The sequence below is a fragment of the Triplophysa rosa genome, linkage group LG13 (genome assembly GCF_024868665.1).
Source record: "Triplophysa rosa linkage group LG13, Trosa_1v2, whole genome shotgun sequence".
Classification (NCBI taxonomy): Eukaryota; Metazoa; Chordata; class Actinopteri; order Cypriniformes; family Nemacheilidae; genus Triplophysa; species Triplophysa rosa.
Genome location: NC_079902.1, coordinates 14,488,437 through 14,512,422, shown reverse-complemented (window position 1 = coordinate 14,512,422; position 23,986 = coordinate 14,488,437).

Below are 23,986 nucleotides of genomic sequence, written 5' to 3'. Positions count from 1 at the left end.
TCTGAGCCTTGAATATTGAGTGAGGGAGAGAGATACACGCTGACGTTAAACAACTTTGTGCCTCAGCTAAGGGATGAGATTTATCGCTTCTCTGATCACTGTAAATCAATAGCAATGACCCAAAAGAAGACAGAGTTCTTTTTGGTGAAATTGTATTTGTTCATTTGGCATTGTTCTCATTTCTCTGCGTGTGTACTAATTTGTGTGTTGCATCATTTGTAACAAAAGAGGAAGACTTCACAGCCTTGCAGATGAATGTCACTCCAAAAAGCATTCAATATTTTGATGCTTTTTGTTTTTTCTTTAGACCATCATCCCTTCAACGACCCTACTGGAACAAAGTGTTACAAAGTATTACTATGAATAGGACTTATTCACTGTTTAGGGATTTATCTTGGTTTTGGCTTTAGAGCAGAACATATTTTCAGTCAACAAGCTTTATTGTCATTCTTCTACTCCAACCATTTGAGTTTAAACCGGATATTTTATCCGGCTTAAGTTTTTTTTCTTCTTCTTTATCTTTCTCTTCAAACGTTGTTCTACCCTTATTTTGGCAAGCTTTAAAACAAAATGCAAGTAAATACATTGGCAAATACTTAACCACATGTACACAAACACACATATAGAACGTTCAAGCCTGCATGCGCGTGCGCTAAATGTCCATAATCCACTGGCAGTAGTAAGCGGCTTTACTGTGTTGTTGGACTTCTTGACTTCAGTGCAGAATGTGTCTGGCTGTAGCAGAGGGATAGATGCTTTCTGAGAGATTAGGGTTGGACCTGACTCTGAGCCATAGACAAAGATTCTCTATCTCTTATCTCTCAGATCCAGAAAATGGAAGCACTTTGTGTTGAGAAATGTTCACTTTCGGATCTGTTTGTGAAAAAAATTCTTTACTTATCAGCCTACAGTCTAGTTACAGTTTTACAGTATTATTTAGGTTATTGTACTGCTTTTAATTGCTTTTAATAAAAAAAACATTACTAAAAGTCTAATGAGACATTATTATTTATTTAAAAATAAAACACACATAATTGCAAAACAATTGAATTACGGTTTTACTAATGCACGATAATGAAAATTGTAATGGGACTAAAGACTTCATTTTTAAATGCAAAATAAAAAATATATAATATGGAATTATTTTATTTATGATATTCCCCCATTAGCTCCTATTCTTGCCCTAACAATTACTGTAAGTTTATTGTAGCTCATGATAACCTAATTTATATTTCCCATATACATTCATCCTGTAGCTCTCATAAAAGTACTGACATCAATTGAAACTGACCTCAACACATCTTCCAATGTTGTTTTTATCTTTCCAAAATGATGTTCTCTCATTCCTCATGCTCCTGTGGTGAAAACGCCTCATCGGAAGGCAGCAACACACAGTGGGTAATAAGTACATATTCTTTATGAGAAGGAAGAAGACATTCTCACGAAATGAATCCTGCTCCGGTGCAGCATCTCATGGCTGACTTTATTAAGACTGCTGATTGAGATAAACAGACTTGATTGCTTTGATTGTTTTGTCTAACTGAATTGCTCTGAAGCACTTAAAGCGTGTTTGATGTTCCTAACGACAATGATGCTATGCTTTTCACCTTTTTCTTCAAGGAAAAGCTGTCAATCAAAAATGTGATCATGTGTTCACTGGATACCGTTTTTTATAAACAAAATAATAAAACAAATAGATAAATAATAACATACTATAAAATAAATGGAAAATGTTACAATTTGTATACCTATAACTTCTCATAACATTTATAATTAAAATTGACTAATTGCATAAGTAGTAATCGTATGGACTGTGAGTGTTATTATTTGCCATCTCTACTGTAAACCTAGAAATTTCATTCTTTAAAAAATTAAAGAAACTCATTAATACCACAACTTGATCCACGACTTGGGTGCATCATGTGGAGCATGGCAAATATCTGGAGACATGAAGCTACTCTGCAAAACTCCCAAAACTCACTTTTACACCCTGCCTCTTACAAGCTGTAGATTAAAAGAACAGGAACAATGTGGCTTTTAATGTTCTACACAGTAAGTAGACTAAACAACATCTGAAATCAAATGTCACTTGTAGAAGAGTGGTTTGCGGAGCTCTTTCTGGTTTTATAGAGAGATGAAATGAGAGATGGAGAATGCAAAGGAACTAAGAAGTTTGACTGTCAGTCACCCAGTTTGAGGGCTTGAGAGCTGTGATGAGAACTTGGCTTCAAAAGAAGACAGCAGGAGAGAGAGAGCAAGAAGAGAGTTTTTCTCCACAGAGATTAAAATTAAGAGAACCACATGGAGTTTTCTTCCATACTATGAGCAGTTGGGATCATTAAACATAATTATCACCATTTTTATCTTATGATGGAACCTAAGATAATGGTTTCATATTGTGTAAAAGAAAAAAAGTGAAAGAATCATATTCACACATAATATCAGACATATGCACTCATGGTGGATACATCCGATTTATTAATCTGTTTAAACTCTTACAGGACAAAACTACAGCAGTTTACATCATCTTCATGCTGCCAAGTATAAGCAGTTCTATCATGAAAATCAGTGTGATACTGAAAGCCTGCGATTATGATTCCTGTGTAAATACATTTTGTCATTACCGTCACTTTGATGCAGTCTCGGTTTTGCTTTTGCACTGTTCAATTCTCTGAATAGGTAAATCTAACCAGAGCTTCATTGGCTCATAATGCACTGCGGGGGAGTCCTTTATACAGTGCATTATATTAAAGTCAGATATGTCTCTGACCATGACTGAATCTACTCTTTGTGAAGATGTTACACTTTGCTATTAACGATAAAGCATTTGGACTATAGCCACTACTTTAAAACGCCAGACGCACAACCTTTTAACCCAATGCACAGCTTTTTGAATTATTCATGCCGGCAATCTCTTCAAACATAGTTATGCGTTTTTAATCTATTAAGCCTTTTAATAGTAAATGACTTAAACTCCCACCATGGCCTCTAATGTTTCCATGGCATGTTTCTATGACGATAAGTACTCTGAAGCGCACAAGGGCTGCTGCGCTTTGCTTGATGGCTCAGGTCAGTAGGGTAAAATCTATGACAAGTCAGGCCTTGTTGGTTTGCCAGAAATACACACTAGCCATCCAATTTAGCCGCACTCGTTTATACACACTGCTTAAGCTCTTTGGTGTCGTTCCAAGTGTGCGACAGCTTCCTGTTTCCTTCCGTGTATGTCACAAAAACATGACTTCTCTGTCAGACACCTTACAGTAGTCTCTGGCACACACTCTCACACACACACACACACACACACACACAGATGAGTGTCTTACTGCTTTTTTGTGTTTGCTTTGCAGTCTGTACCAACATTTTGAGGAGATGTATTGGCAGACCTGTTGCAGGTAACAAATGCAAACTGGGAAAGGCGAGCAGGCGTCACTCTTCAGTAAATTCTGAGGTGCTGGTGAAACAGAACAAAAAAAAGTGCACGGCGCCAGCCCAAAAATACCAAAAGCAACGTGCACACGTTTTAAACGTGCATTAGACAGTTCAGAACAACAGAAATCCGGTGCTTGAGAGGGGTCTCATTTTCTCAGCCACCCACTTACTAGAAAGGAGTCATTTTTCACACTGAGGTAAAAACACATGAGGAGATGACTGTCAGATGGTTTACTGTGAGGTGTTGCTTTTGCAGTGCGCTTGTGAGAAAGTCTATACGCTTCTTTCATGCAAGGCTTTGTCCATGAGTGTGTGTCATGACAGAACCGTGAGAGGTGATAAAAATGTATGTGCTAATGGTGCCAAGCCTATTTCTGTGAAAACACGTTATGATTAGCATAGGCACCTTGCAGAGGGTGGAGACGTTCATTTGCGCTACTCCTCCGTTGTCACTTAGCTTATGCTCCGCTCTGGAGGTATTGATCGAACGCTTATCCAATGGGACTCACGTTATTAATGTCGCTATTTAAAATCAGACATGTCTTGTCTATCTATATCCCTGGCATCGCCCCGTGGCACGCACTCCACAGCAATCCGATCCAGGCAGCACCTCCTCACCAGGTGAATCATGTGGATTTATTTTTGGTTTGAGAACTATGGAGATGGCAAAAACCCAAGCAGGAAATAGAAAGAGGTGCTCCAGAGGGCTTGTTAGTTTGCAGTAACTTACCAACATAGCCCTTGGCTAAAGAAATGGATTCAAAAGAACTGTTACCTACTGTATACCATCAATCCCCCAACCCCCCGCCTCCTGGTGGTCTCAAAGTCAACAATAGCCGTGATAAAGCTCACCTCACAGAGAAACAGATGAACCTCTCTTACCTCCAGCCGTTTCCTGTGCCGAAGCACATGTGCGTCTCTCATCCATTTTTAGGCTCGTGATTAATGAGCTTGAGCATTCTTTCCCCCTTTTTTCACACATTTGCCCCAGAAGGACGTTGTTTTTACACTGCTGTGAAATGACACGCAGCGCTTGAGCCAGCGAGGCTCGTCCCGGTTTTTCTGCTACTTTGCTAGCGGCTCTACAGACTGTAAGCCCACTTAATGGGTAGACGGGGTGACTCCGGAGGGGTCGGGCAGGGTGAGCGGAGCAGCTGAAAAATGTTCTCCTGTCCTGGAGGTGGGAGAAGAACAAAAAACAAAACAAGAGCCCGGGGATATGAAATATTATCACTGCTGTTGATTGAGCTTATTTAGGTCTCCTAGTGTTTCAGCCGCATCAGCTGTTCTCCGCCGGTGCGATTTGATGACTGGGAGTAAACTCCACCTGCTAAATAAAACTATGCGCGCCTCCTCCACACTTTTTCGAATGCCCTACACTTTCTGTGCTATCCTACAGGGTTTATCCAGCATCTGTGACCTCCACAGCTCTACTCATTTAACATTTTTAAAGGTTGCATACTCATTTCCAGGACAAAAAGCGAGGGGAGTCATAAGCGAAAGGATTGCGGTTTTAATGTCGCCTGACCTGAATGAGACCCGTGACAGGGAAGATGAAAAAAGGGCTATGAAATGCTAGAATAGCCATCAGAGGCTGGCAATGAACTTTTCGGTTCTATTATATTTGAAGTTTTTAATAACAATAATTTAAAACGAGCTGTAATAGGTTTTTATTAACAGGAAAGGTAATTACGCTAACCACTGAGGAAAAAAAACGTCAATTTTGCTATCACAGAATTAATTTGCACTGATCACACATTCACTTCGAAAGCATTTTGAAGGCGCTTTCACAATGCGGCTGACAATTCACAACATTAGACATGCCAGAACGGTATTGCTAACCCATCACAATCTTCATTTTATCTTTAGTGTGGGAGATATTCTTAAGTACCATTTCTTAACCTTATTGAAGACTAAAATATCATTAAGGCATCAAGTCAAATGCTCTCAATGGAGTATGACTTCAATGTCAGCAAGGGAACAAAGACAGTATAAAAAAAGATAGAATTAAACCCCTGAAGGCGTCTGTTTTCTTCGTTTGTACCTCACTGTCTCATTTATTTTTATTTTTTTAATATTCTATAATATTGATGCCCTCGCATTCATGTATACCGTAATGTGCTGATGCAACATTATTTGGATACCTTAGTTGCAGTGAAATAGAGAAAGTCATAATTTACTCTGATTCAAGACTATCCCTGTAAGCTATAAATTATGAATGCACCTTACCAAAACACGGTCACAGCCCGAATCGCATTTATCAAAGTAATGGAAGGTATGACACACAACACAACAATGTTACAGCATGATTGCACTAGCGTTTTTTTAAAGAACTACAGGCCGGGTGGAAAAAGAATAGCCTCTCTTCAGAGGAGCTTAAAAAAGCAAAAGAGACGTGGAGAAGATGTTGGGTGCTGTGGTGAAGTCTAATGATTAGGCTGCTGATCTGGTGTAAGCAGAAAAAACAAACTTGCTGATTCTGACCTCTGTTTTGGTCTCCGTGCTTAAAATTTATGCCCACATAGAAGTCCCAAGGGGAGAGACTGCATGCTGTGTGTGAGCTCAGCGGGGTGGGCTAACGCAGCCAATAGATCTAAGAAAAGAGGGTAACATCTCCAGAGAGCACTTGTGCCAAAGCAGGTAAGCCGAGGCAAGGAGGCCAAAAAGTTGGGGCTTATCCAGTAAGACCTGTTTGAATGACTCCATGCAAACCCCCAGGGATCTGCTTTCTAACAAAGAAATAAAAATAGAAAAAGAAGAAAAGGTGGTAAGGAATGGTGGTGGTAAGAGAATAACCAGATGATATTTTAAATCCAGGTTGCATATACAAAGAACAGCAAAATATACTTTCATGCCATGAAAGTAGTAGAAAAAAATTAAGAGATGATTTATGAACTTTTCCTAAATACATACATATGAATGGTAAATTTGGTAAACTTAAAATAATTTTGAAATGGTCTCTTAATGTTTTCAGCGGCTGTATTTTAAGTTGCCCCTTTTGTCAAATCTATTTTTTAGAATGTTTTTAGAATGCCAAAGTAGCTGTATAGAAAATAGATCTGTTTATGCAGTAGGTCTAGTTCACACAGAAAAAAAACTCAGCCTCTTATCATTTAAACACTGGGAAAATAACATGAGAGTGTTGTATTATTTGATGAACTATCCCTTTAAGGCTTTTATCAGACCGTCTTGTCCGGAGTGATTCACAAACAGTGCTTAAATGTACCACATTTGTCTAAAACATGCTTTAAATCTGTCAAAAACCCAAATTCCATGACTACTGTGAACACTTGCGCTTGGTGGCAGACAAACCAAGAGGGTTTCTCTTGTATCTGATACAGTGTGCGTACATGATAGCGAGTGGAAATTTTTCAAAACTGTGCATTGCTTGAGGTGCTGGAGCAGAATTTTTGTTTTTGCAAACACAATTGTTTTGAAAGTAACGCAGATTAATCATTCTAAAGTGGCTGATAACAAAGCATTTGTCAGGGGAGCAGAGACGTATGAACGGCAGCGCTGCCGTTGCCTGTTGCCTTGTGGGACTGCTAACTTCAAGCAGACAAAGTTTTCTTTTATGCGGGGTATTTATGACTCCATTAGGAGTCGAGGAGAGATGCTCCATCTTCTTTCACAGCACACTGATCCCTGACAGCTGCTGTTTTACTTTAATCTCGCTCTACACTACACTCACTTATCATCAATACCACTGTTTCCCTGAGAATAGAAGAAGATGGCAAACCAGGCAAAACATGGAATCAAAGCCAATAACGGGATTGTTTGCCGAGTTAAAGAGACAAGAACATGTCAAAAACTGAGGTAAGGTCTGTTTGTCAGTGTGTTCGAAATGTAGCGAGAGAAAACCGTGATTTGTTAAACAGAATTGTGAGTTATGTATGTGGTGCCAGTTAACACCGTGGCAAGGAGTCCTGCATACAGCAACACTCTAATGTCTTCCTTTGTGTGAGCAATATCTGCAGCAAAGTAGAAGGTCTTTGTTCAAGTGTTGTTTTCCCCATTTCAGGTTCTTTACTATTCACGCTAAAAGGCTTTTAGTGAGAATGGAGAAGTTCACAGTGAGGTCTGGTTAGAATACAGAGGTTACAGAAACACAAGAGCAGAACAGTAAGTGCAAGTTATAACTAATTGGACTCTCGCCAGATCCATTGTGGTTTGCTGGCAGCCCTCCCTGACCTCATTTTACTTATGTTCATCTCTCTTTCTCTCTCTCTCTCTCTCTCTGACGTCCGGTATATAAAGGAATATAGATGTACAGTATATCTCAAAATAATATGTGAATAGGCTGTTACACATTAAAGCTTGCTATTGTCTTGTGTAAAAGTCAATTGAAATGATCTTCAAATCGTTTCTTTTTGCTTTGTTTTTCGAACATTTTATGCCTTATGTGTGATGACTATTTTCAAAATTTGATTGAATTCATTACATTAAAGGTCCAGTGTTTAAAATTTGGCGGCATCTAGTGGTGAGGTTGCAAACTGCAACCAACGGCTCACTCCACACCTCCCCCCTTCCTTTCGAAGCACTACGGTGGCTGACATAGGACTATAGCTTAAGTTATAGTCGTGCGTAGGACCTACGCCGTAACCTACGGCGTAGCCTACGTACGTAGACGACGCCGTCGTGAACATTTATGGTTCTGCGTTGAGAGTATGCGTCGTACTGCAATTACACCGCCGAAACGCTAGTTGGCTCTTTGTGTTTTCCCGGGTTGCTCTTCTTCGCCGATGTTTTGTGTGTATGCTAGTGTTTGCAAGCGATGGAAGCTGATCGCATCTTAACGGAGTTGGAGCTGATCGAAGTAGAAAAACAGTTACTTTTAATTAAATCACTTAGAAACTAGAAACCAGAGATGTCGATGCTCGCCATGTTGTTCTTTTGTGGACTCTGAACTTGCCGGAAGAAGACGCCAGAGAAGAAGACGCCAGAAATGCGTAGAAGGAAGTACGATGCTGCCAAACCGACCAATCACAGCGCTTGCGGTCCGCGTAGGGTCAGCGTAGGGTCCGCGTTGAGTTGACGCGTTGTTACATTTTTGGAGAGGTGCGCGTCAGGCTACGGCGTAGGGTACGCACAGGGTACGCGGCTCTGCGTAACCTACGGCGTAGGTCCTACGCAGAACCATAAATTACGCTTATGTCAGTGAAGTTTGTCTGTTTAGGGCTACTGTAGAAGCAACATGGTGAATTCCATGTAAGGGGACCCGCGGAGTATGTAGATAGAAATAAAGATAATAAAAACATAACGCTTCATTGTGAAAGGTCTTCATACACCTCTGAAGACATAGTTATGTATTATATTGGATGTCTGTCAATAGATACTCCAAAATTACACACTGGTCCTTTAAACTTAATTGACTGCAGATTTAACCTCACAAGCGATGCAAACTTCACCCTCATATTCAGCCTGTGAAGCTGTGTTGTCATACGGTGTTAATCACATTAAACATCCACTGTTATTTATTCACAGATATTCTGTTAATTCTCCACACATAAGTTAACAGGTTCAACATCTGGGATTGCATTTAGAAGCTGTGATGTGACAACAAATACTGTAACCGTCTGCTCTCTTTGTATTTACAGACAAGGTCAGAGATTTACACATGACTGGAGTGTTTCGAGCGGAGCAGTTAACTTGCATTTAGGAGTCACTTCAGATGGGGATTTTTAGTGAAGTAGAGTAAGAAACAGATTCTGGAGCGGGCGGGTGAAAGTGAAACATGCATCCCCACTGTCAAGCGCAACTCTACCCCTTGATGTTAATCCTCTGAAAGCTTTTTTCTGCTGTGGATTAGTGCCAGGGGAGCAAGGCTTAGTGCTCTCTGTGAGATGAAATACCTTGTAGGGCTACAGGTGCTTGGATGTAGAATGCCGCATTGGTGAAATAGAGAGAAGTACATTTCAGTCATCATTCCATCACTGCGTTAATTCATTAAAGAGACTGTTGGGGTTATTGTAAACACTGATGTTTTTGTTGAAAGTATGCAAATGAAAACATTTTACCTCACTGCACTGTATTGATATTCTCGTGGCAAGAACCAATATTTTTTACATACTGAAGATGCTTTCATCCATGCATTGTTTTCTCATTTCTATTCAAATAAAATCCAAACTCAAAAAGAGCTAAAGACGTGCTTAAAGCTTTGAAGTCCAGTTCAGTTCAAGAACAAAGAGCATGCAATAGTCACGATTTTGAATAACTGCATTTCAAACACCAAGAATCACAATTCCCTGCTGTTTCCACTGATTTTTTTCCAAAATACCAATGTTTTTTTTTACTGGATCCTCTAATGTCTTTGAGCTGCCCTCCTTTACTTGATTTTTTTGAAAACATCCTAAGGTAAAGGATTGCACGACATCTGCCTCCCAACAGTTCTGTGTTCTTTTATACACAGTCAATGAACTGTGTTTTATGCAAGATCAGCAGAGTGTGTCCTGAGTGCACATACAGAATAGGTCATGGTATTAATAGCTTCCGGATGCTTCTTTGTTGTCCTTGATGGCGAATTTGCCACACTCGTGTTTATTTTGGCCCACGCACCTGGTGCGTCATGGCACACAGCAGTCCCTGGGGTTGGAACAGGGGGCCGTTCAGGCTGTAATGCATTGCTCCGTTCACCTATTAGTTGGAGAAAGATGCATGTGGCCTCTGTGGCACAACAAGATGGATGATCAGTAAAAACCCGCTAGCCTCGGCTACCCTGGAGGTGACCCAGACCTGTCTAACCAATGGAAGCTTCGTAACTGAGGGGTCATGAAGAGCATTGCCACAGCCACTTACAATGTCACTGTAACTTATCTGTTACTGTATCTTGTAGACAGATTGAGGATCAAAAGGCAGACCAGTGATTGTAAATGATACAGTACTGCAACAGTACCAATACGTTTTTTTTCTGGATTTCTTGAATGGGCACCATGCTATTTGCATGCACTCTGGAAAAATTATCTTGGTGAATTGTCTCTTTCAAAGTTGAACTTTATGTGCATTCTTAAATACTACTGTATTCTCAATATCTACATTTAAAAATATCGAATTAGTACTCAAAAAAAAGTACACAAAATTGACATTTACTTAAATGTTTCAGAGACAGTGAGCCTATATGAAACATTCGTAAATATATGAGTAAATTCAGAGTAATTTGCGTGTAAAATCGACCTTCCCGAAAACTTTCCAACGGATTCACAAATACTTCGTAAACGTCCGATTTGATGGTAAAGTGTGTGTATGTTAATGAATTCCAATCACTCGTAAACAGGGCGCGCATGCACGCTCATTCACAATGAGTGCGTTTACATGCACAAAATAAACAGATATCTATCAACAGGGTTTCTGCAGGTTTCACATTTAAATTTTAAGACTTTTTAAGACCTTTTTTAGACCATTATGAATGAAATTTAAGACCTGTATCACAACATAAAAACCGTACACCCAACATTCCCAGATCCATTTCTTGTGATGACAGCGGAACTTGCTGTATTTTAATACAACTGAATGCTAAATGAAGCCGTTGTTGTTTATAATCATTTATATATTTAATGTTTCTGTTGTCAGACATAAAATAATATACTGTATATATATATTTTTTTTTTTAAAACAAATGTTTATGTTCATATGTCTAGTCTAGGGGTCGGCAACCTTTGCAACCAAAAGAGCCATTTTGGGCCTTCTCCCACCAAATAAAATTTGTCTGGAGCCGCAAAATGTATGTAACCTTTAAATTACTGTAACACAGGTTATGCATGTAAGGTAGTAGTTACCCAGTTGGACCACTAGGTGGCAATATAGTGCGATTTTTATTGTACTTAGATGATATGCAATTTATACATTTTTGTCCCTGGCAAGAAGTGGGAGTGTTGCAATAGGAGAGTAGCGTCGCGATGTTGCACGCGCTACTTTAGTTAGACTTCAGATTTTTTCTGTGAACTTTTGTTTTGGCGATGAACAGCCACAAGAGACCGCCTACTCTCCGCATACAGACATGCATAAACATTATGCCGTACTACGCCGGCTAAAGACCTAAAAGTGTGGTTTAAAGATGAAAAACGTACCAAGCAGAATGTTTTCTAACCATTCCATTTCTAACACACGCATATACAGTGTTTGGCGCAGTCACATCTGTCAAAGCAGAAATAAAGCCGCTGCTCTGTATGTTTTTTCTGCCATCTCCGGTCACGCTCATACAGTATGTACATTGCATGGACTTATTTCAAATATTCGAATGAAATGCTTTTTCAGATTTCTTGAAGAAATCAGGACAGTAGTGTTCAAAAGTGGACAAAATAGATGGATTACAGCAGCAGTTGTAAACGGGTCTGAAAATGCTTTTTCATATATTTCTTGAAGAAATCAGGACAGTAGTGGTCAAAAGTGGACAAAATAGACGGATTACAGCAGCAGTTGTAAATGGGCCTCTTTCGTCCACTTGTGATCCATCGACCAAAACGCATCTTATTACCAGGCATGAACAGGGCCTTAAAAACTGCAGGGAGCCAGGGAGCCACATCAAGGTGGCAGAAGAGCCACATGTGGCTCAAGAGCCACGGGTTGCCGACCCCTGGTCTAGTCAGTAACAATGACATGTGCTTGTAAATAATGTTTTGTACTCACTCACAAATAAGCTGCGGGTCATGAATGTTCTGCTTCTGCCACTCACTGAACAGAGAAGACGCCAAGAGAGACATTTTTCCACTCACTGAAAGCTTATGTTTATCCAAAAAGACACTATACACTTTTCTGAAGGAAAAAAAGTCTATAAACTCAGCACCTCTACACGCCTTTGTGTATATGCGTGCACGCGATGTGGTGTGGTGTGGTCTGTGAAAGATGCATTTGCACCGCGTGTCTCGTCTGACCGCGCGCATTTTCCAAAACGGACCAGGCATTGTAAGAAAGCCAATGAATGGGAAACACACGCCCCTTCGCGATCATGTTCAGGGCAGGGGTAGTAGCCTACAATCACGCTCTAACGATGGGAAATGACAAAACGGGGATTTTTTGCGTTATTAAGTGAGGAAAAATAAGTTTAAATCAAGAACGTTTTGAAATTCAGAACATTTCAACACAACTTTTTCTCACGAAGTTAAAGGCTGCTATTGGACTGTTGAAGGTAAACGTCATATGCGACTATGCATTACTTTACGGAGAGCTTACGGACTACTAGTGTCACGACTGGTGTGGAAGAACCCAAGTGCAGGCAGGCGTGAAGGGGTTAACACAAAAGACTTTTAATAATTAACAAAAAAAACAAAACAAAAACCCACAAGGGGGTGTCAACACGAGAACGAACTAAAATACAAACTGGACCAAAACACTTCCCTCGGTGGGGCAAAACAAACTAAACAGACCACGACACAACGTCTTAAACAGGGCAAGGTATATAAACTAAGAAACCATGAAACATGAACATAACACGAGGCACAAAAACCACTGGCATGAAGGTCCGAGGTACACATACACACACAACGCAAGAGCACAGGACAATGAAACAAGAGGGCATTAAATAGGGTAAGACAAATGAGGGATAATGACACAGGGCAGGTGGGAAACATTAGACACAGCAGGGAAGCAATACATGAAACGAGAGGGGCGGGGCCAATGACAAGACACAGAAAGCACATGAGATGTAAAAAACATAAAAAACTCATGGCTTTCTCACATAAAACCTAAGGGCTCCGTCCCGATCCTGCCACATGACTAGAAATACAGAAACAAGAAGGCAGGACCGTGACAACTAGCTACATTCTGCCTTAAGACCAAATGGTGCAGCTGAATAACGTACAGAGTTGGTTACAAACTAGCTAGTAGTTACTAATCTTCTAGTGTGAACTTTACGTTAACATCTAAGAAAGAACTTACGAATGGCTGGTGCAACCCTACCCAGAGGCATTACGCAATGATAATGAGAGCAATAATTTATAAGATTGCTGTTGAAGTGCTTTCACTGTTGTATAGCAGTAATCACACTTCACAATAGTGCACTGTTTATCTGTAGGGTCTAGAAAAACTGGAATCAAGCCAACACAATGAGTTGGATTGTGAACAAAAGAACACAATGCATAATATACTGTATTTTAAGTGCACACATAAACACAGTCTCATACACCCACTTGTAGTCTTTCCTATAGTATTTTTTTCTTAGAGATTTGATGTTTGAGTTCTTAGATGTGTTTCATTCGTATTTCAGGAGAAATGTGATAGAAATGTAACACCTCTTACCATATTTGAAACATCAGCTTCCAAAGCAATTGTATACTGACAGGTACATATAAATTTGGGCAGTCTTGCCATCGCAAGGGGGTGCGATGCTCTGTGCGAACTTGCTGTGCGAGGCCCTCTGGAGGAGAGAATGTTTTTTGCTGAAGTTTTATGATGATTTTCTAAAAAAAACTTGCAGTGAGTTTATTGCTATTTTAACGATCGCAACTTTCACACGCATCTGATGGACATGCAGATAACCTGCGCCCTTTGTTGTTACTGCTGTGGATATTTCAGCAAAAAGTTTGCATCAATTTAACAGCATTAGATTAAAGAGGGTAAACCTTTACTGTACACATTCATTTGATGTTTTCAGATGGGGGAGAGATAACCACGCGCAGATAACCGTGGGCTCTTACTTGATCAGTAATGCCTTCGCATCTCTTTGTTCAGTCAGTTTAACAGCATTATTAAAAATGGAAACTTTATCATTCAAATGAACTGTAACTGTTACACTGAAATGGAAAATCAGATGGATTAACACAGTAACAGTAAATCATTACCTTCTGGCTCAAATCAGCAGCTGTCACTTTATTTGACGTGTTGAAGTGCGATTCAATTCCTTACAACACACTGAACAATTCAATATGTAGGCTATATTCATATATATTATTCAGATGTTAAAACATTTGACATTGACAAAATACATTTATTGACATTTGTTTTTTACTTTAAAACCTTTTTAGATAACAAACTTTGTAACGCGGCAGTTCCTAATAAGTTTTAAGAAAAAAATTGCGTTGTTCAATTTAACAAAAAATGTCAAACCTTTTTATAAACGTTTTCAATGAAAACTTACCCTGAAATGTGTTCTCACGACTCGACGGTAGCAACAGTAGTAATGTTGATCGTAGCATCTTCATGGTGGCTAATGTTAGCTTTCACAAATTATCAAATGATCCTCTTAGTTTTTTCTGAAACTCTTCTTTCTTTTCCCTTTTTCGCCCCCTGACACGTGTCGACGAAATTGATCATGCTCTCGTGCTGCAGGCAGCCTGCAGCTGACATTTTTATTCTTCTTCAGAGTGAGCAGCTACCGTACATAGAACCAGCATGCCATGGAGCTAGCACGTACATATCGAAATTAATAATACAATGTTATACATTAATTTATGAAATTATAGATAGAGGAAGACACATCAGAAATTTTATTTTGCTGGGTGAGAAACTAAAAAAAAAACACAAAATGAATGTTTTCAGGTCAGGCGGAAGCCTTGTGGGGCGCAAGGCCCTGTGGGGTCGCACACCTGGCTGGCACAGCCCTTACAACGGCTCTGCACTAACTGCCGTAGATTTGTGGGGGTGTGTTTACACGAGGCATTTCAGGCAGGTCTGGGCATTCGCTTTTAGATAGAATGCCTCTTTTGTTCCCAAACACTTTCATTTTTCAATTTTACGTGTCTAATACATGCATGCAGGGGTGTAGCAGCCGCGGGGGACGTGTCCGCACTTTTAGAAACTATTCTGTCCACCGCACTATTTTGTTTTATTTTGACCCACTGCCTAATGTATTTCAGCCCGTGTTCTCTGGTTTGTTACTTAGTTTTGAGTGAAGTTAAATTCAGCCAATCACAAGCCGAATCATCTCTTGCGCGTCTGCTAAGGACTTCAAATTAGTGATGGGAAGTTCGGATCATTTTACTGACTCGGACCTTTGAGTCTCGTTCAGCAAAATGAACTAATCTTTTTTCGAGTCATATCGTTCATTTCGTTCATTTTAGCAAAATATAATTAAAATGTTACATGTTACTTTCCTAACACATCTACTACTTATGCAAACGTTGATCACATTACAAACAATACAAAACTATAATGCTATAAGAAACTAAATGAAGATTAATTCATTGTTTACCTGGGTCTTTAGTCTATGATTAGCTCACCACACCTCTTATCTGACAAGTCCTCGGGTTTGACTCGTTCGTTCACAACGTGACAGCTTCGTAAGCTAAACCAATGCAGTCAGAGCCGGAAAGAGAATTAGTTCACCTCTCGAGTCTTCGGGTTCGAGTCGTTCGTTCATCACGTGACAGCCCTGTACGCTTTACCAATGCCGTCTGAGCCGGAAAGAGAATTGATTAGTTCACCTCCCGAGTCTTCGGGTTCGAGTCGTTCGTTCATCACGTGACAGCCCCCTACGCTTTACCAATGCAGTCTGAGCCGGAAAGAGAATTGATTAGTTCACCTCCCGAGTCTTCGGGTTTGAGTCGTTCGTTCTTTTGTCACAGGACCCATAGAATGTTGCGCAACGTGCATGCGCGACTGGACGAATCACTCCCCGAGACGACTCGTTCTTCCCGAGTCACATTAAAGATTCGTTCGAAATGAACGAATCGTTTAAGAACGACCCATCACTACTTCAAATAGCCTAAATGCGCCCCAGAAAAAGCAGAGGGTGATTACGTCCTTTTCTCAAACACACAATGTAAGTATGCGTTATGTCGTGATAACACAAATCACCCGATGGAAGTTATGATTTGAAATGATGCGAACAATGCGACGTGACGCGTCACATTGCACCGATTATGTGTTTATTCTCTCCTACTGGTAAGTTGCTTTAGATGAAAGCTTCTGCTAAATGAGCAGCTAACTGACTATTGGGTTCTGTTGTCTTTTGTCGTGCCACTCGCGTCCGGAATGGAATTATTCTTCATTCCCACTGAAGAGTTGTTTTGTGCCGAATACTCATCAGGTATTATCATACTCATTTAGTACTTTATTTCATTACCGTTATGTTCCTAACTTTAACCGGCCTGTGGAAAAGGCAGGCTGTCACGTCACTGACAGGAGGACCAGAATACCTCTCCAGAATACAGGTGAGATTTGACTATTGACAAGGCAGTTTTTTCTTAATTGTGACTACTTGCCAATGTTTTAAGGAATCAAAACATATTTATATATATATACACAGTATATATTTCATTCTATTTTTAAATGGTTAAATAAAATATGGTAAAGGCAGTGTGTTCCAATAGTGTTTACTGGTAGATTATTTGCTATTATTGCATTTTCCTAAAATTGCTACTAGGGTGCCCTAAAATGACAACTGGTATTCTATATAGAATTTATTATATGAACATGTACATTATGTGCATAATTTGTTTGGCCTTTGAGGGTCACATCACCTGACAGCTGCCCCCCACACTTTTAAAAGGGCTGCTACGCCCCTGCATGCATGGGCAACTTATAACACACCAAAGACACAGAAAAACAAGTATTTGCGCTGTAAATCTTTAATAATATTGACTTTCCATTCCAGAATTTACAAATCTAACCTCAATTTGTGACATTGTTGATACAACCCAGACTCAAGGCAGACACAAAATTTGAAATCTGTTTATTTGTGTTTATGGACACGAATATTCCCATTTTTTCGTGTCAGTGAGCACGAACTATTTTTAATGTCACTGAGCATGACTTTCTTTTCGTGTCACTCAGCACAACTTTCAATACACAGACTGCGTGTGTATTAACATTTATACATTTATTATAACCTGATATCGAAAGAAGTCGTACATATTTTAGGATGTGGCTAACCAACATCTTACTTCACACCAAACCCTAAAATCACAGCCGCAAAGGCTAATTTAGCTAAAAACGCAAGTTTCACGAGGTGGCAAAACAATGATAAATGGCTCCCCTTACCCCGCCCCTAAAGCTAACGACACAGGGGAAAAGTCAAATCAAAACAAAACATATGAGATCGTAGGAAATAGGAATTCACACGAATGAACCACCTTGTAAAATAGGAATTAATTAAATTCCTAAAGTAAATAAAATGAATGCTTGTGAGAAAACAAGCTGAATGAATGAATGAATGAATGAATGAATGAATGAATGAATGAATGAATGAATGAATGAATGAATGGCTATGGCGGCAGTGCAGCCGGAAAAAGTTTTTCCCTACTTCTGGTCTCTGTCGCCATTTTGTGAAATAGGCGAATTGGCAATGGAAATCCAGGGGAGGAAAATATGAATTATTAGAAAATTGAATAAATTCACTCAGGTGTTGCTCCTGGGGAAAGGGTAGGGGGCTAACTACAGTGTTGTGTAATTAGGAGCCCTGCTGCTTGTTAATGAGGGCACTAACAAGGGCAGAACTGGCAGTGTGGCTCAGGACTGCAGCTGCCCTGCTGGTCGTTAATAGGAAACGGTGTGTCACAAATGTCATGTCTGGACTGGACAGCGACATCAGCGACACAGGCTGCGGGGTGCCAGGGCACATGCTCTGTGGGGACGGTAAAGATTTACAGAGCGCGTAGAGCGTTTGAGGCCAAAATCTAGTATTAATTGAAGGCTAACAGAACAATCATTGAAAGTACAGCCCTTAATTCTGTAGCAGCTTTTGCTAATTTGTTTGTTTATGTTGACATGACATCTCATAAATAATATTGATTACATGGGGAAAAAAGTGGCAATAATTTCATATTCATTGCTTGGCCTGATTTTATGGAGTCAATGCTGCAGTTTATTGCCAACTTCCACAGTTCCTCTCATTAACCAGCGCGTTATTAAACCCATTTATTTCCACTAGAATGGACTGGGGACAGTTAATCCTGTACATGGGTTTGTTTTTCTAAACAAATCCAACTATTAACAAATCTACCTAAAATTGTGTACTGAAAATGTAAAAAAGATGCAACTAGCCATGGATTTATCTGCTGTGTAACATAATTTGCAACATCACTCACTATTCTTTAAGCCTGAACCAGACTATTATTTTAATTTCATGATGACATTATAATTTAATAGATATCTGGCAGATTTAAACATTAAATCAGACGAATTTCAAAGCTAAAACTTTACTAGTTCACTTGGTAAAATTAATGTTTTTGCTTTTTTCAATCACATGAACTATTGCCACCTTTTAAAATCTTTTTATTGCGACATTTTGTATAGTTGTGGCATCATTTTATTCCAATTTGCTGTGTACTCACTAACAATAAAGGATTGTGAGGAACACAAAAACATTTCTCTGTACATAGTGTCAGCTTTGGGGACAGCTTTGAGAATGGAAAAGAGACTACCAGAAAGAGAAAAAAGGATCCCATTTCATCTCTGCCGGAACATGACAGAGGAATAAAAGCTATACTAAAGTTCAATGGGGCCTGTAAGTTCCTCTTCCTCCCGCAATTTGTCACAAGCTGAGAGGTGCATCCGATTGGTGCACCCAGGTGTCCGGATGAGTGCCTGAGGGGCTCTTTCAGGCACACAGATGCGATTCCGCAACATGGTTCAACGGGTCTGCATGTGCCATGCGGGCCTGTTGTAAAGCCATTAGGGATGCACCGATACCAAGCTCATGTACTCGTACTCGTAATGCCACACCGATACCAAAGACCGATACCTCTCGTGACATACATAGAGCCCTATGATTTCAGCAATGCGGAAAACGCGGACGGAATCGAGGAATCCAGGCATTTCCTAACAAGAAATTAGCGCTGAACAGCTAACGTAACAGTTAACGAAATATTCAGATACTGTTTAAATATGTATTCTGCTTGTTTTACGTTACCGTGTGTGAAAGAGTGGTGCTGTTGCGTGTACTGAATGCATTGTGCTTGTGAAGCTTTCAGCACCAGCGTTTCACTGCACGAGGACACGAACACATAAACAAACACCATTTGCAGCGATCCGTCAAAATAAAAGTCTGTTTGACTTGAACAAGTTATAATACACTCACATTTTACCACACAACCCCCCTTAATTTTTTTATAATTTGACCACAGAGTATATTGAACATTTACTGAATTAAATGTGTTAGTAAAATTGTGCTACTTATCATAAAAAATAGAACTTGATTAAAAAATAGTACTTAAATTTAAGTAGACCTAAAAACAAAAGAAAATGTACCAGTAAGATACTGGTTTATTAACATTATTGTACATTATACAGGCATCGGTTATAGGTATCGGTATCGGTGAGTACCAGAAAAAAAAATATCGGTACTCGTACTCGGTCTTTAAAAAATGGTATCGGTGCATCCCTGAAAGCCATGTTATCCGATGTAGGATGTAGAAGCATAATCGATATTCCTCGCTGCTTTACAATGAGAAGGTTGAAAATGGAAGGCCACGGTCCCGAAGGGCATGTGGGTGCAGTAAGGTTCTTTTGTGAAAATTAAAACCTGTTAATTTACTGATTTAAAGATCCAAGAACCCCAGACGTGTTTGAAGTGCATTTGTTTGGTGTGGCCAAATAATTGATTTGTCATGATCATTATGCACTTGCTGGATAAAACTTATTGTTGTGGCAATGTCAAATGGTTTTGAGACCATTTGTTTTTGTTTTTGAGTAATTATAATGACAAATAAAACAAAGCAAAAAGCTTTATTGTTTAAAAAAAGGTTTAATTTGATGCCTTGGTCCACCTGACACTGAAAAAGGTACTTAAAGTGATAGTTCACCAAAAAATGTCTGTCATCGTTTACTCACCTCCTTGTCACTTGAAACCTGTAGACATTCTGTTTTCCACAGAACACAAAAGAAGATATTTTGAAGAATGTTTGTAACCGAACAACGGCGGTACCTATTGACTTCTACAGTATCGACACAAAACCAATGCAAGTTAATGGGTACCGCCGTTGTTTGGCTACCAACATTCTTCGAAATATTTTCTTTCGTGTTCTCCAGAAGAAAGCCATGATGACAGAATTTTCATTTTTGGATGAACTATTACTAAGCAGCTCAAGGGGAATTTTGTCTAACACTTAATGTGCAATGTTTTTACCCTTCTTCTGTGTCCTGAAAAGTAAAGCGTTGGTTGTCCTATAAAGAGGGTAGTGAGACTCAGTCTAACTTAAAGGGGCTATTCCCTGTGATGCCAATTTTCAAACTTTAGTCAGCGTGTAATGTTGCTGTTAGAGCATAAACAATATCTGCAAAATGATAAAGCTCAAAGTTCAATGCCAAGCGAGATATTGTCTATATCAGAATTCGCTTTTCAAGGATTACAAAGAATGGCTGGAATTCTACAGCCAACAGCCCTTTACTTCCCGGGTAAATGATGTCACCATTCTGAGTTTTTGAAAAACCTCCGCCCAAAGGAATGCACCCAAAAAGGGGAGAGGCCTTCTGTAGAAAGTCCCTCTGATGTTGTCACTGAAGCCCCACCCCTTGTTAACAGCTGCACCTTGTGAGTCTAATTAGTAGCCTTTGAGAAGCATTGTTTGAGTTAGAGCAGCGGTTTGCTCTCATCTTGTGCTGCTTTGGATTCCTTTTTGGTGTTGTGGCCTGATACACCTATGGAATGAACTACTATGTACTGGCATTGGCTTATTAAAACTTGAAAATGGATGTTTGCCTCAAGTGTTTTGACGGACACACCACTGTGATACTCCCCCTGTGAGCTAGCAGTAATCTAGGAATCTTTTACACCTTTCTTAGAGAAGAGGAAGAGTAGTGTTTGGTTATCATTTGACTGAGTTGCGTGCTTAATTATGTTCACTTTCATCACAGTTCAGCTGGTAATAAAAATTCAGCTACACACATTCCAAGATAACCAACAATCAAATAATAGCTTCCATGAATTTAACATCAGCTGTGAAAGCTGTTCTGTGTACCACACTGATATTGCGTGTAGGGATGCACCGAAACGAAAATTCTTGGCTGAAGCTGAACATGATGTGAAACACTTGGCCAAAGGCCGAATAATACCGAACATGGTTTTTTGCATTTCTTCTATTTAATAAGCCATTTTCTTCACTATTGCACAAACTGAATAGTCAAAATGTGCTTTTTATAATTTGTCTTGCTTTTCAATAAAATACAATACAACTTAATATAAAATTGAGCAAAACAAAGTAAATTCAAAAAAATATTGAGCCCTCTCCCTTCATGAATAGCCTATATTAATTAGGCCTATAACTGACTGCTAAAGGAATGTAATGTAAGTTACTCTGTACCCCTACAACAAAACACTTCATTAAAAACTGTCATTCCACATTAAACCTATAAGATAAAAATACGAATAAACTAAAACTGTTGGATTATTATAGGCTACATTGCAAAATGATTTGAGAAAAAAAAAAACATCCAATGCAAGCAATTCTGACTGATGCTGACTGACAACCATTTCAGTTCACGTCTCTCCTCCAAACTCCGCCCACAAAAGTTTACAGTTCTCTCAGAAGGTGCACTCGTGGCCGTTGAAACAAGTTGTTTAGTACAGGGAACTGTGTGCGCGCGACCACTGTATGATGTCAAAGGATGTCGCGAGCGGCGGGGCTACTGTCAGACCGCCCGCTTCCGTCTGAAGTAAAGTTACCGACCGGTAAAGACGCTATCATTCGGAAAGTAAGTCCCGTGCTGTGTCTTTCTCTGACACTTTAAAATGCTCCGCGCGCACACGCACGTGTAAAGGAGGCCAGCTAGTAAAGAGCTGTGCAGTGTGTAAACCTCACTCCCCGACCAACAGAGACGCTCTAGCGACAGACGCTAGAGACTGCGGTCTTTAGCCTCCTCGTTAGAGCGCCCGTCTCCCATCCGGACCGTCGCCGGTTCGAGGCCCGCGCAGAGCGGGGCGAGTAGGACCGGTTACATTGGTGCCGTGACCCGGATGGGAGTGCGGTTTAGGGGGGTGAGTGTAACGGAGGCCAGCTAGTGAAGAGCTGTGCAGTGTGTAAACCTCACTCCCCGACCAACAGAGACGCTCTAGCGACANGTTCTGTGTACCACACTGATATTGCGTGTAGGGATGCACCGAAACGAAAATTCTTGGCTGAAGCTGAACATGATGTGAAACACTTGGCCAAAGGCCGAATAATACCGAACATGGTTTTTTGCATTTCTTCTATTTAATAAGCCATTTTCTTCACTATTGCACAAACTGAATAGTCAAAATGTGCTTTTTATAATTTGTCTTGCTTTTCAATAAAATACAATACAACTTAATATAAAATTGAGCAAAACAAAGTAAATTCAAAAAAATATTGAGCCCTCTCCCTTCATGAATAGCCTATATTAATTAGGCCTATAACTGACTGCTAAAGGAATGTAATGTAAGTTACTCTGTACCCCTACAACAAAACACTTCATTAAAAACTGTCATTCCACATTAAACCTATAAGATAAAAATACGAATAAACTAAAACTGTTGGATTATTATAGGCTACATTGCAAAATGATTTGAGAAAAAAAAAAACATCCAATGCAAGCAATTCTGACTGATGCTGACTGACAACCATTTCAGTTCACGTCTCTCCTCCAAACTCCGCCCACAAAAGTTTACAGTTCTCTCAGAAGGTGCACTCGTGGCCGTTGAAACAAGTTGTTTAGTACAGGGAACTGTGTGCGCGCGACCACTGTATGATGTCAAAGGATGTCGCGAGCGGCGGGGCTACTGTCAGACCGCCCGCTTCCGTCTGAAGTAAAGTTACCGACCGGTAAAGACGCTATCATTCGGAAAGTAAGTCCCGTGCTGTGTCTTTCTCTGACACTTTAAAATGCTCCGCGCGCGCACGCACGCACTGACAAAATGTTTGTGGTAGTAATCTCTCTCTCTCTCTCTCTCTCTCTCTCTCTCTCTCTCTCTATCTGCGCTCGTTGCTGCTTGATCGTATCACGAGTCATGTTCGGTAAAATTTATTCGGCCATTTCACACATTCGGCCGAACACCGAACTTGCGTTTTTTGCTATTTTCGGTGGCCGAACATTCGCATACCTAATTGCGTGTGTGTGCGCATACCTCTAAAACACTCTATGAAACATCCTTTGAAGTCCTGCTTGCAAATGTCTCCTGGTTAATCTGCTTGTTTTATTAACCAACTTGGGTCCAATATAAAAAGGCAAAACTAACGCTTCTGTTATTAGTGTTAATTAATATAACCGGTCTGACCCAAATGATCCGGTGTCATTTCCCTCGCCATAGTAGGAAAAAAACTGCGATCTCTAACAAAGATTGACGTTGTCACATGCACTAGCAGACCTCCGTTACACTTCAATCGATCCGCATGTTCATGAAGTGAAGTTGACGCCATTGTTACTGTTTTGCTAAAAGCCAAAGCTTATAAATGCACATGCACTGAGAGGGGGACCGACCAATCACAACAGCCTGAGAAGCGGAAGCTCGCTGATATGGTATGGGTGGGACATCTTCAGACACACGCTCTAAGTGGGGAACCAATCACAACAGACCTGGTCAGCTTTACCAACAAGAGCGTTTCGGAAGGAGGGACTTTATATAAACCGGAAAAAATCCAGTCGTTTTGTGAGAAGAGGGACAGCGGTGAACAATAGACTTGAAATATGTGAAATAAAAAGCGTTTTTTGAAACTAGAAACATGAACATCCA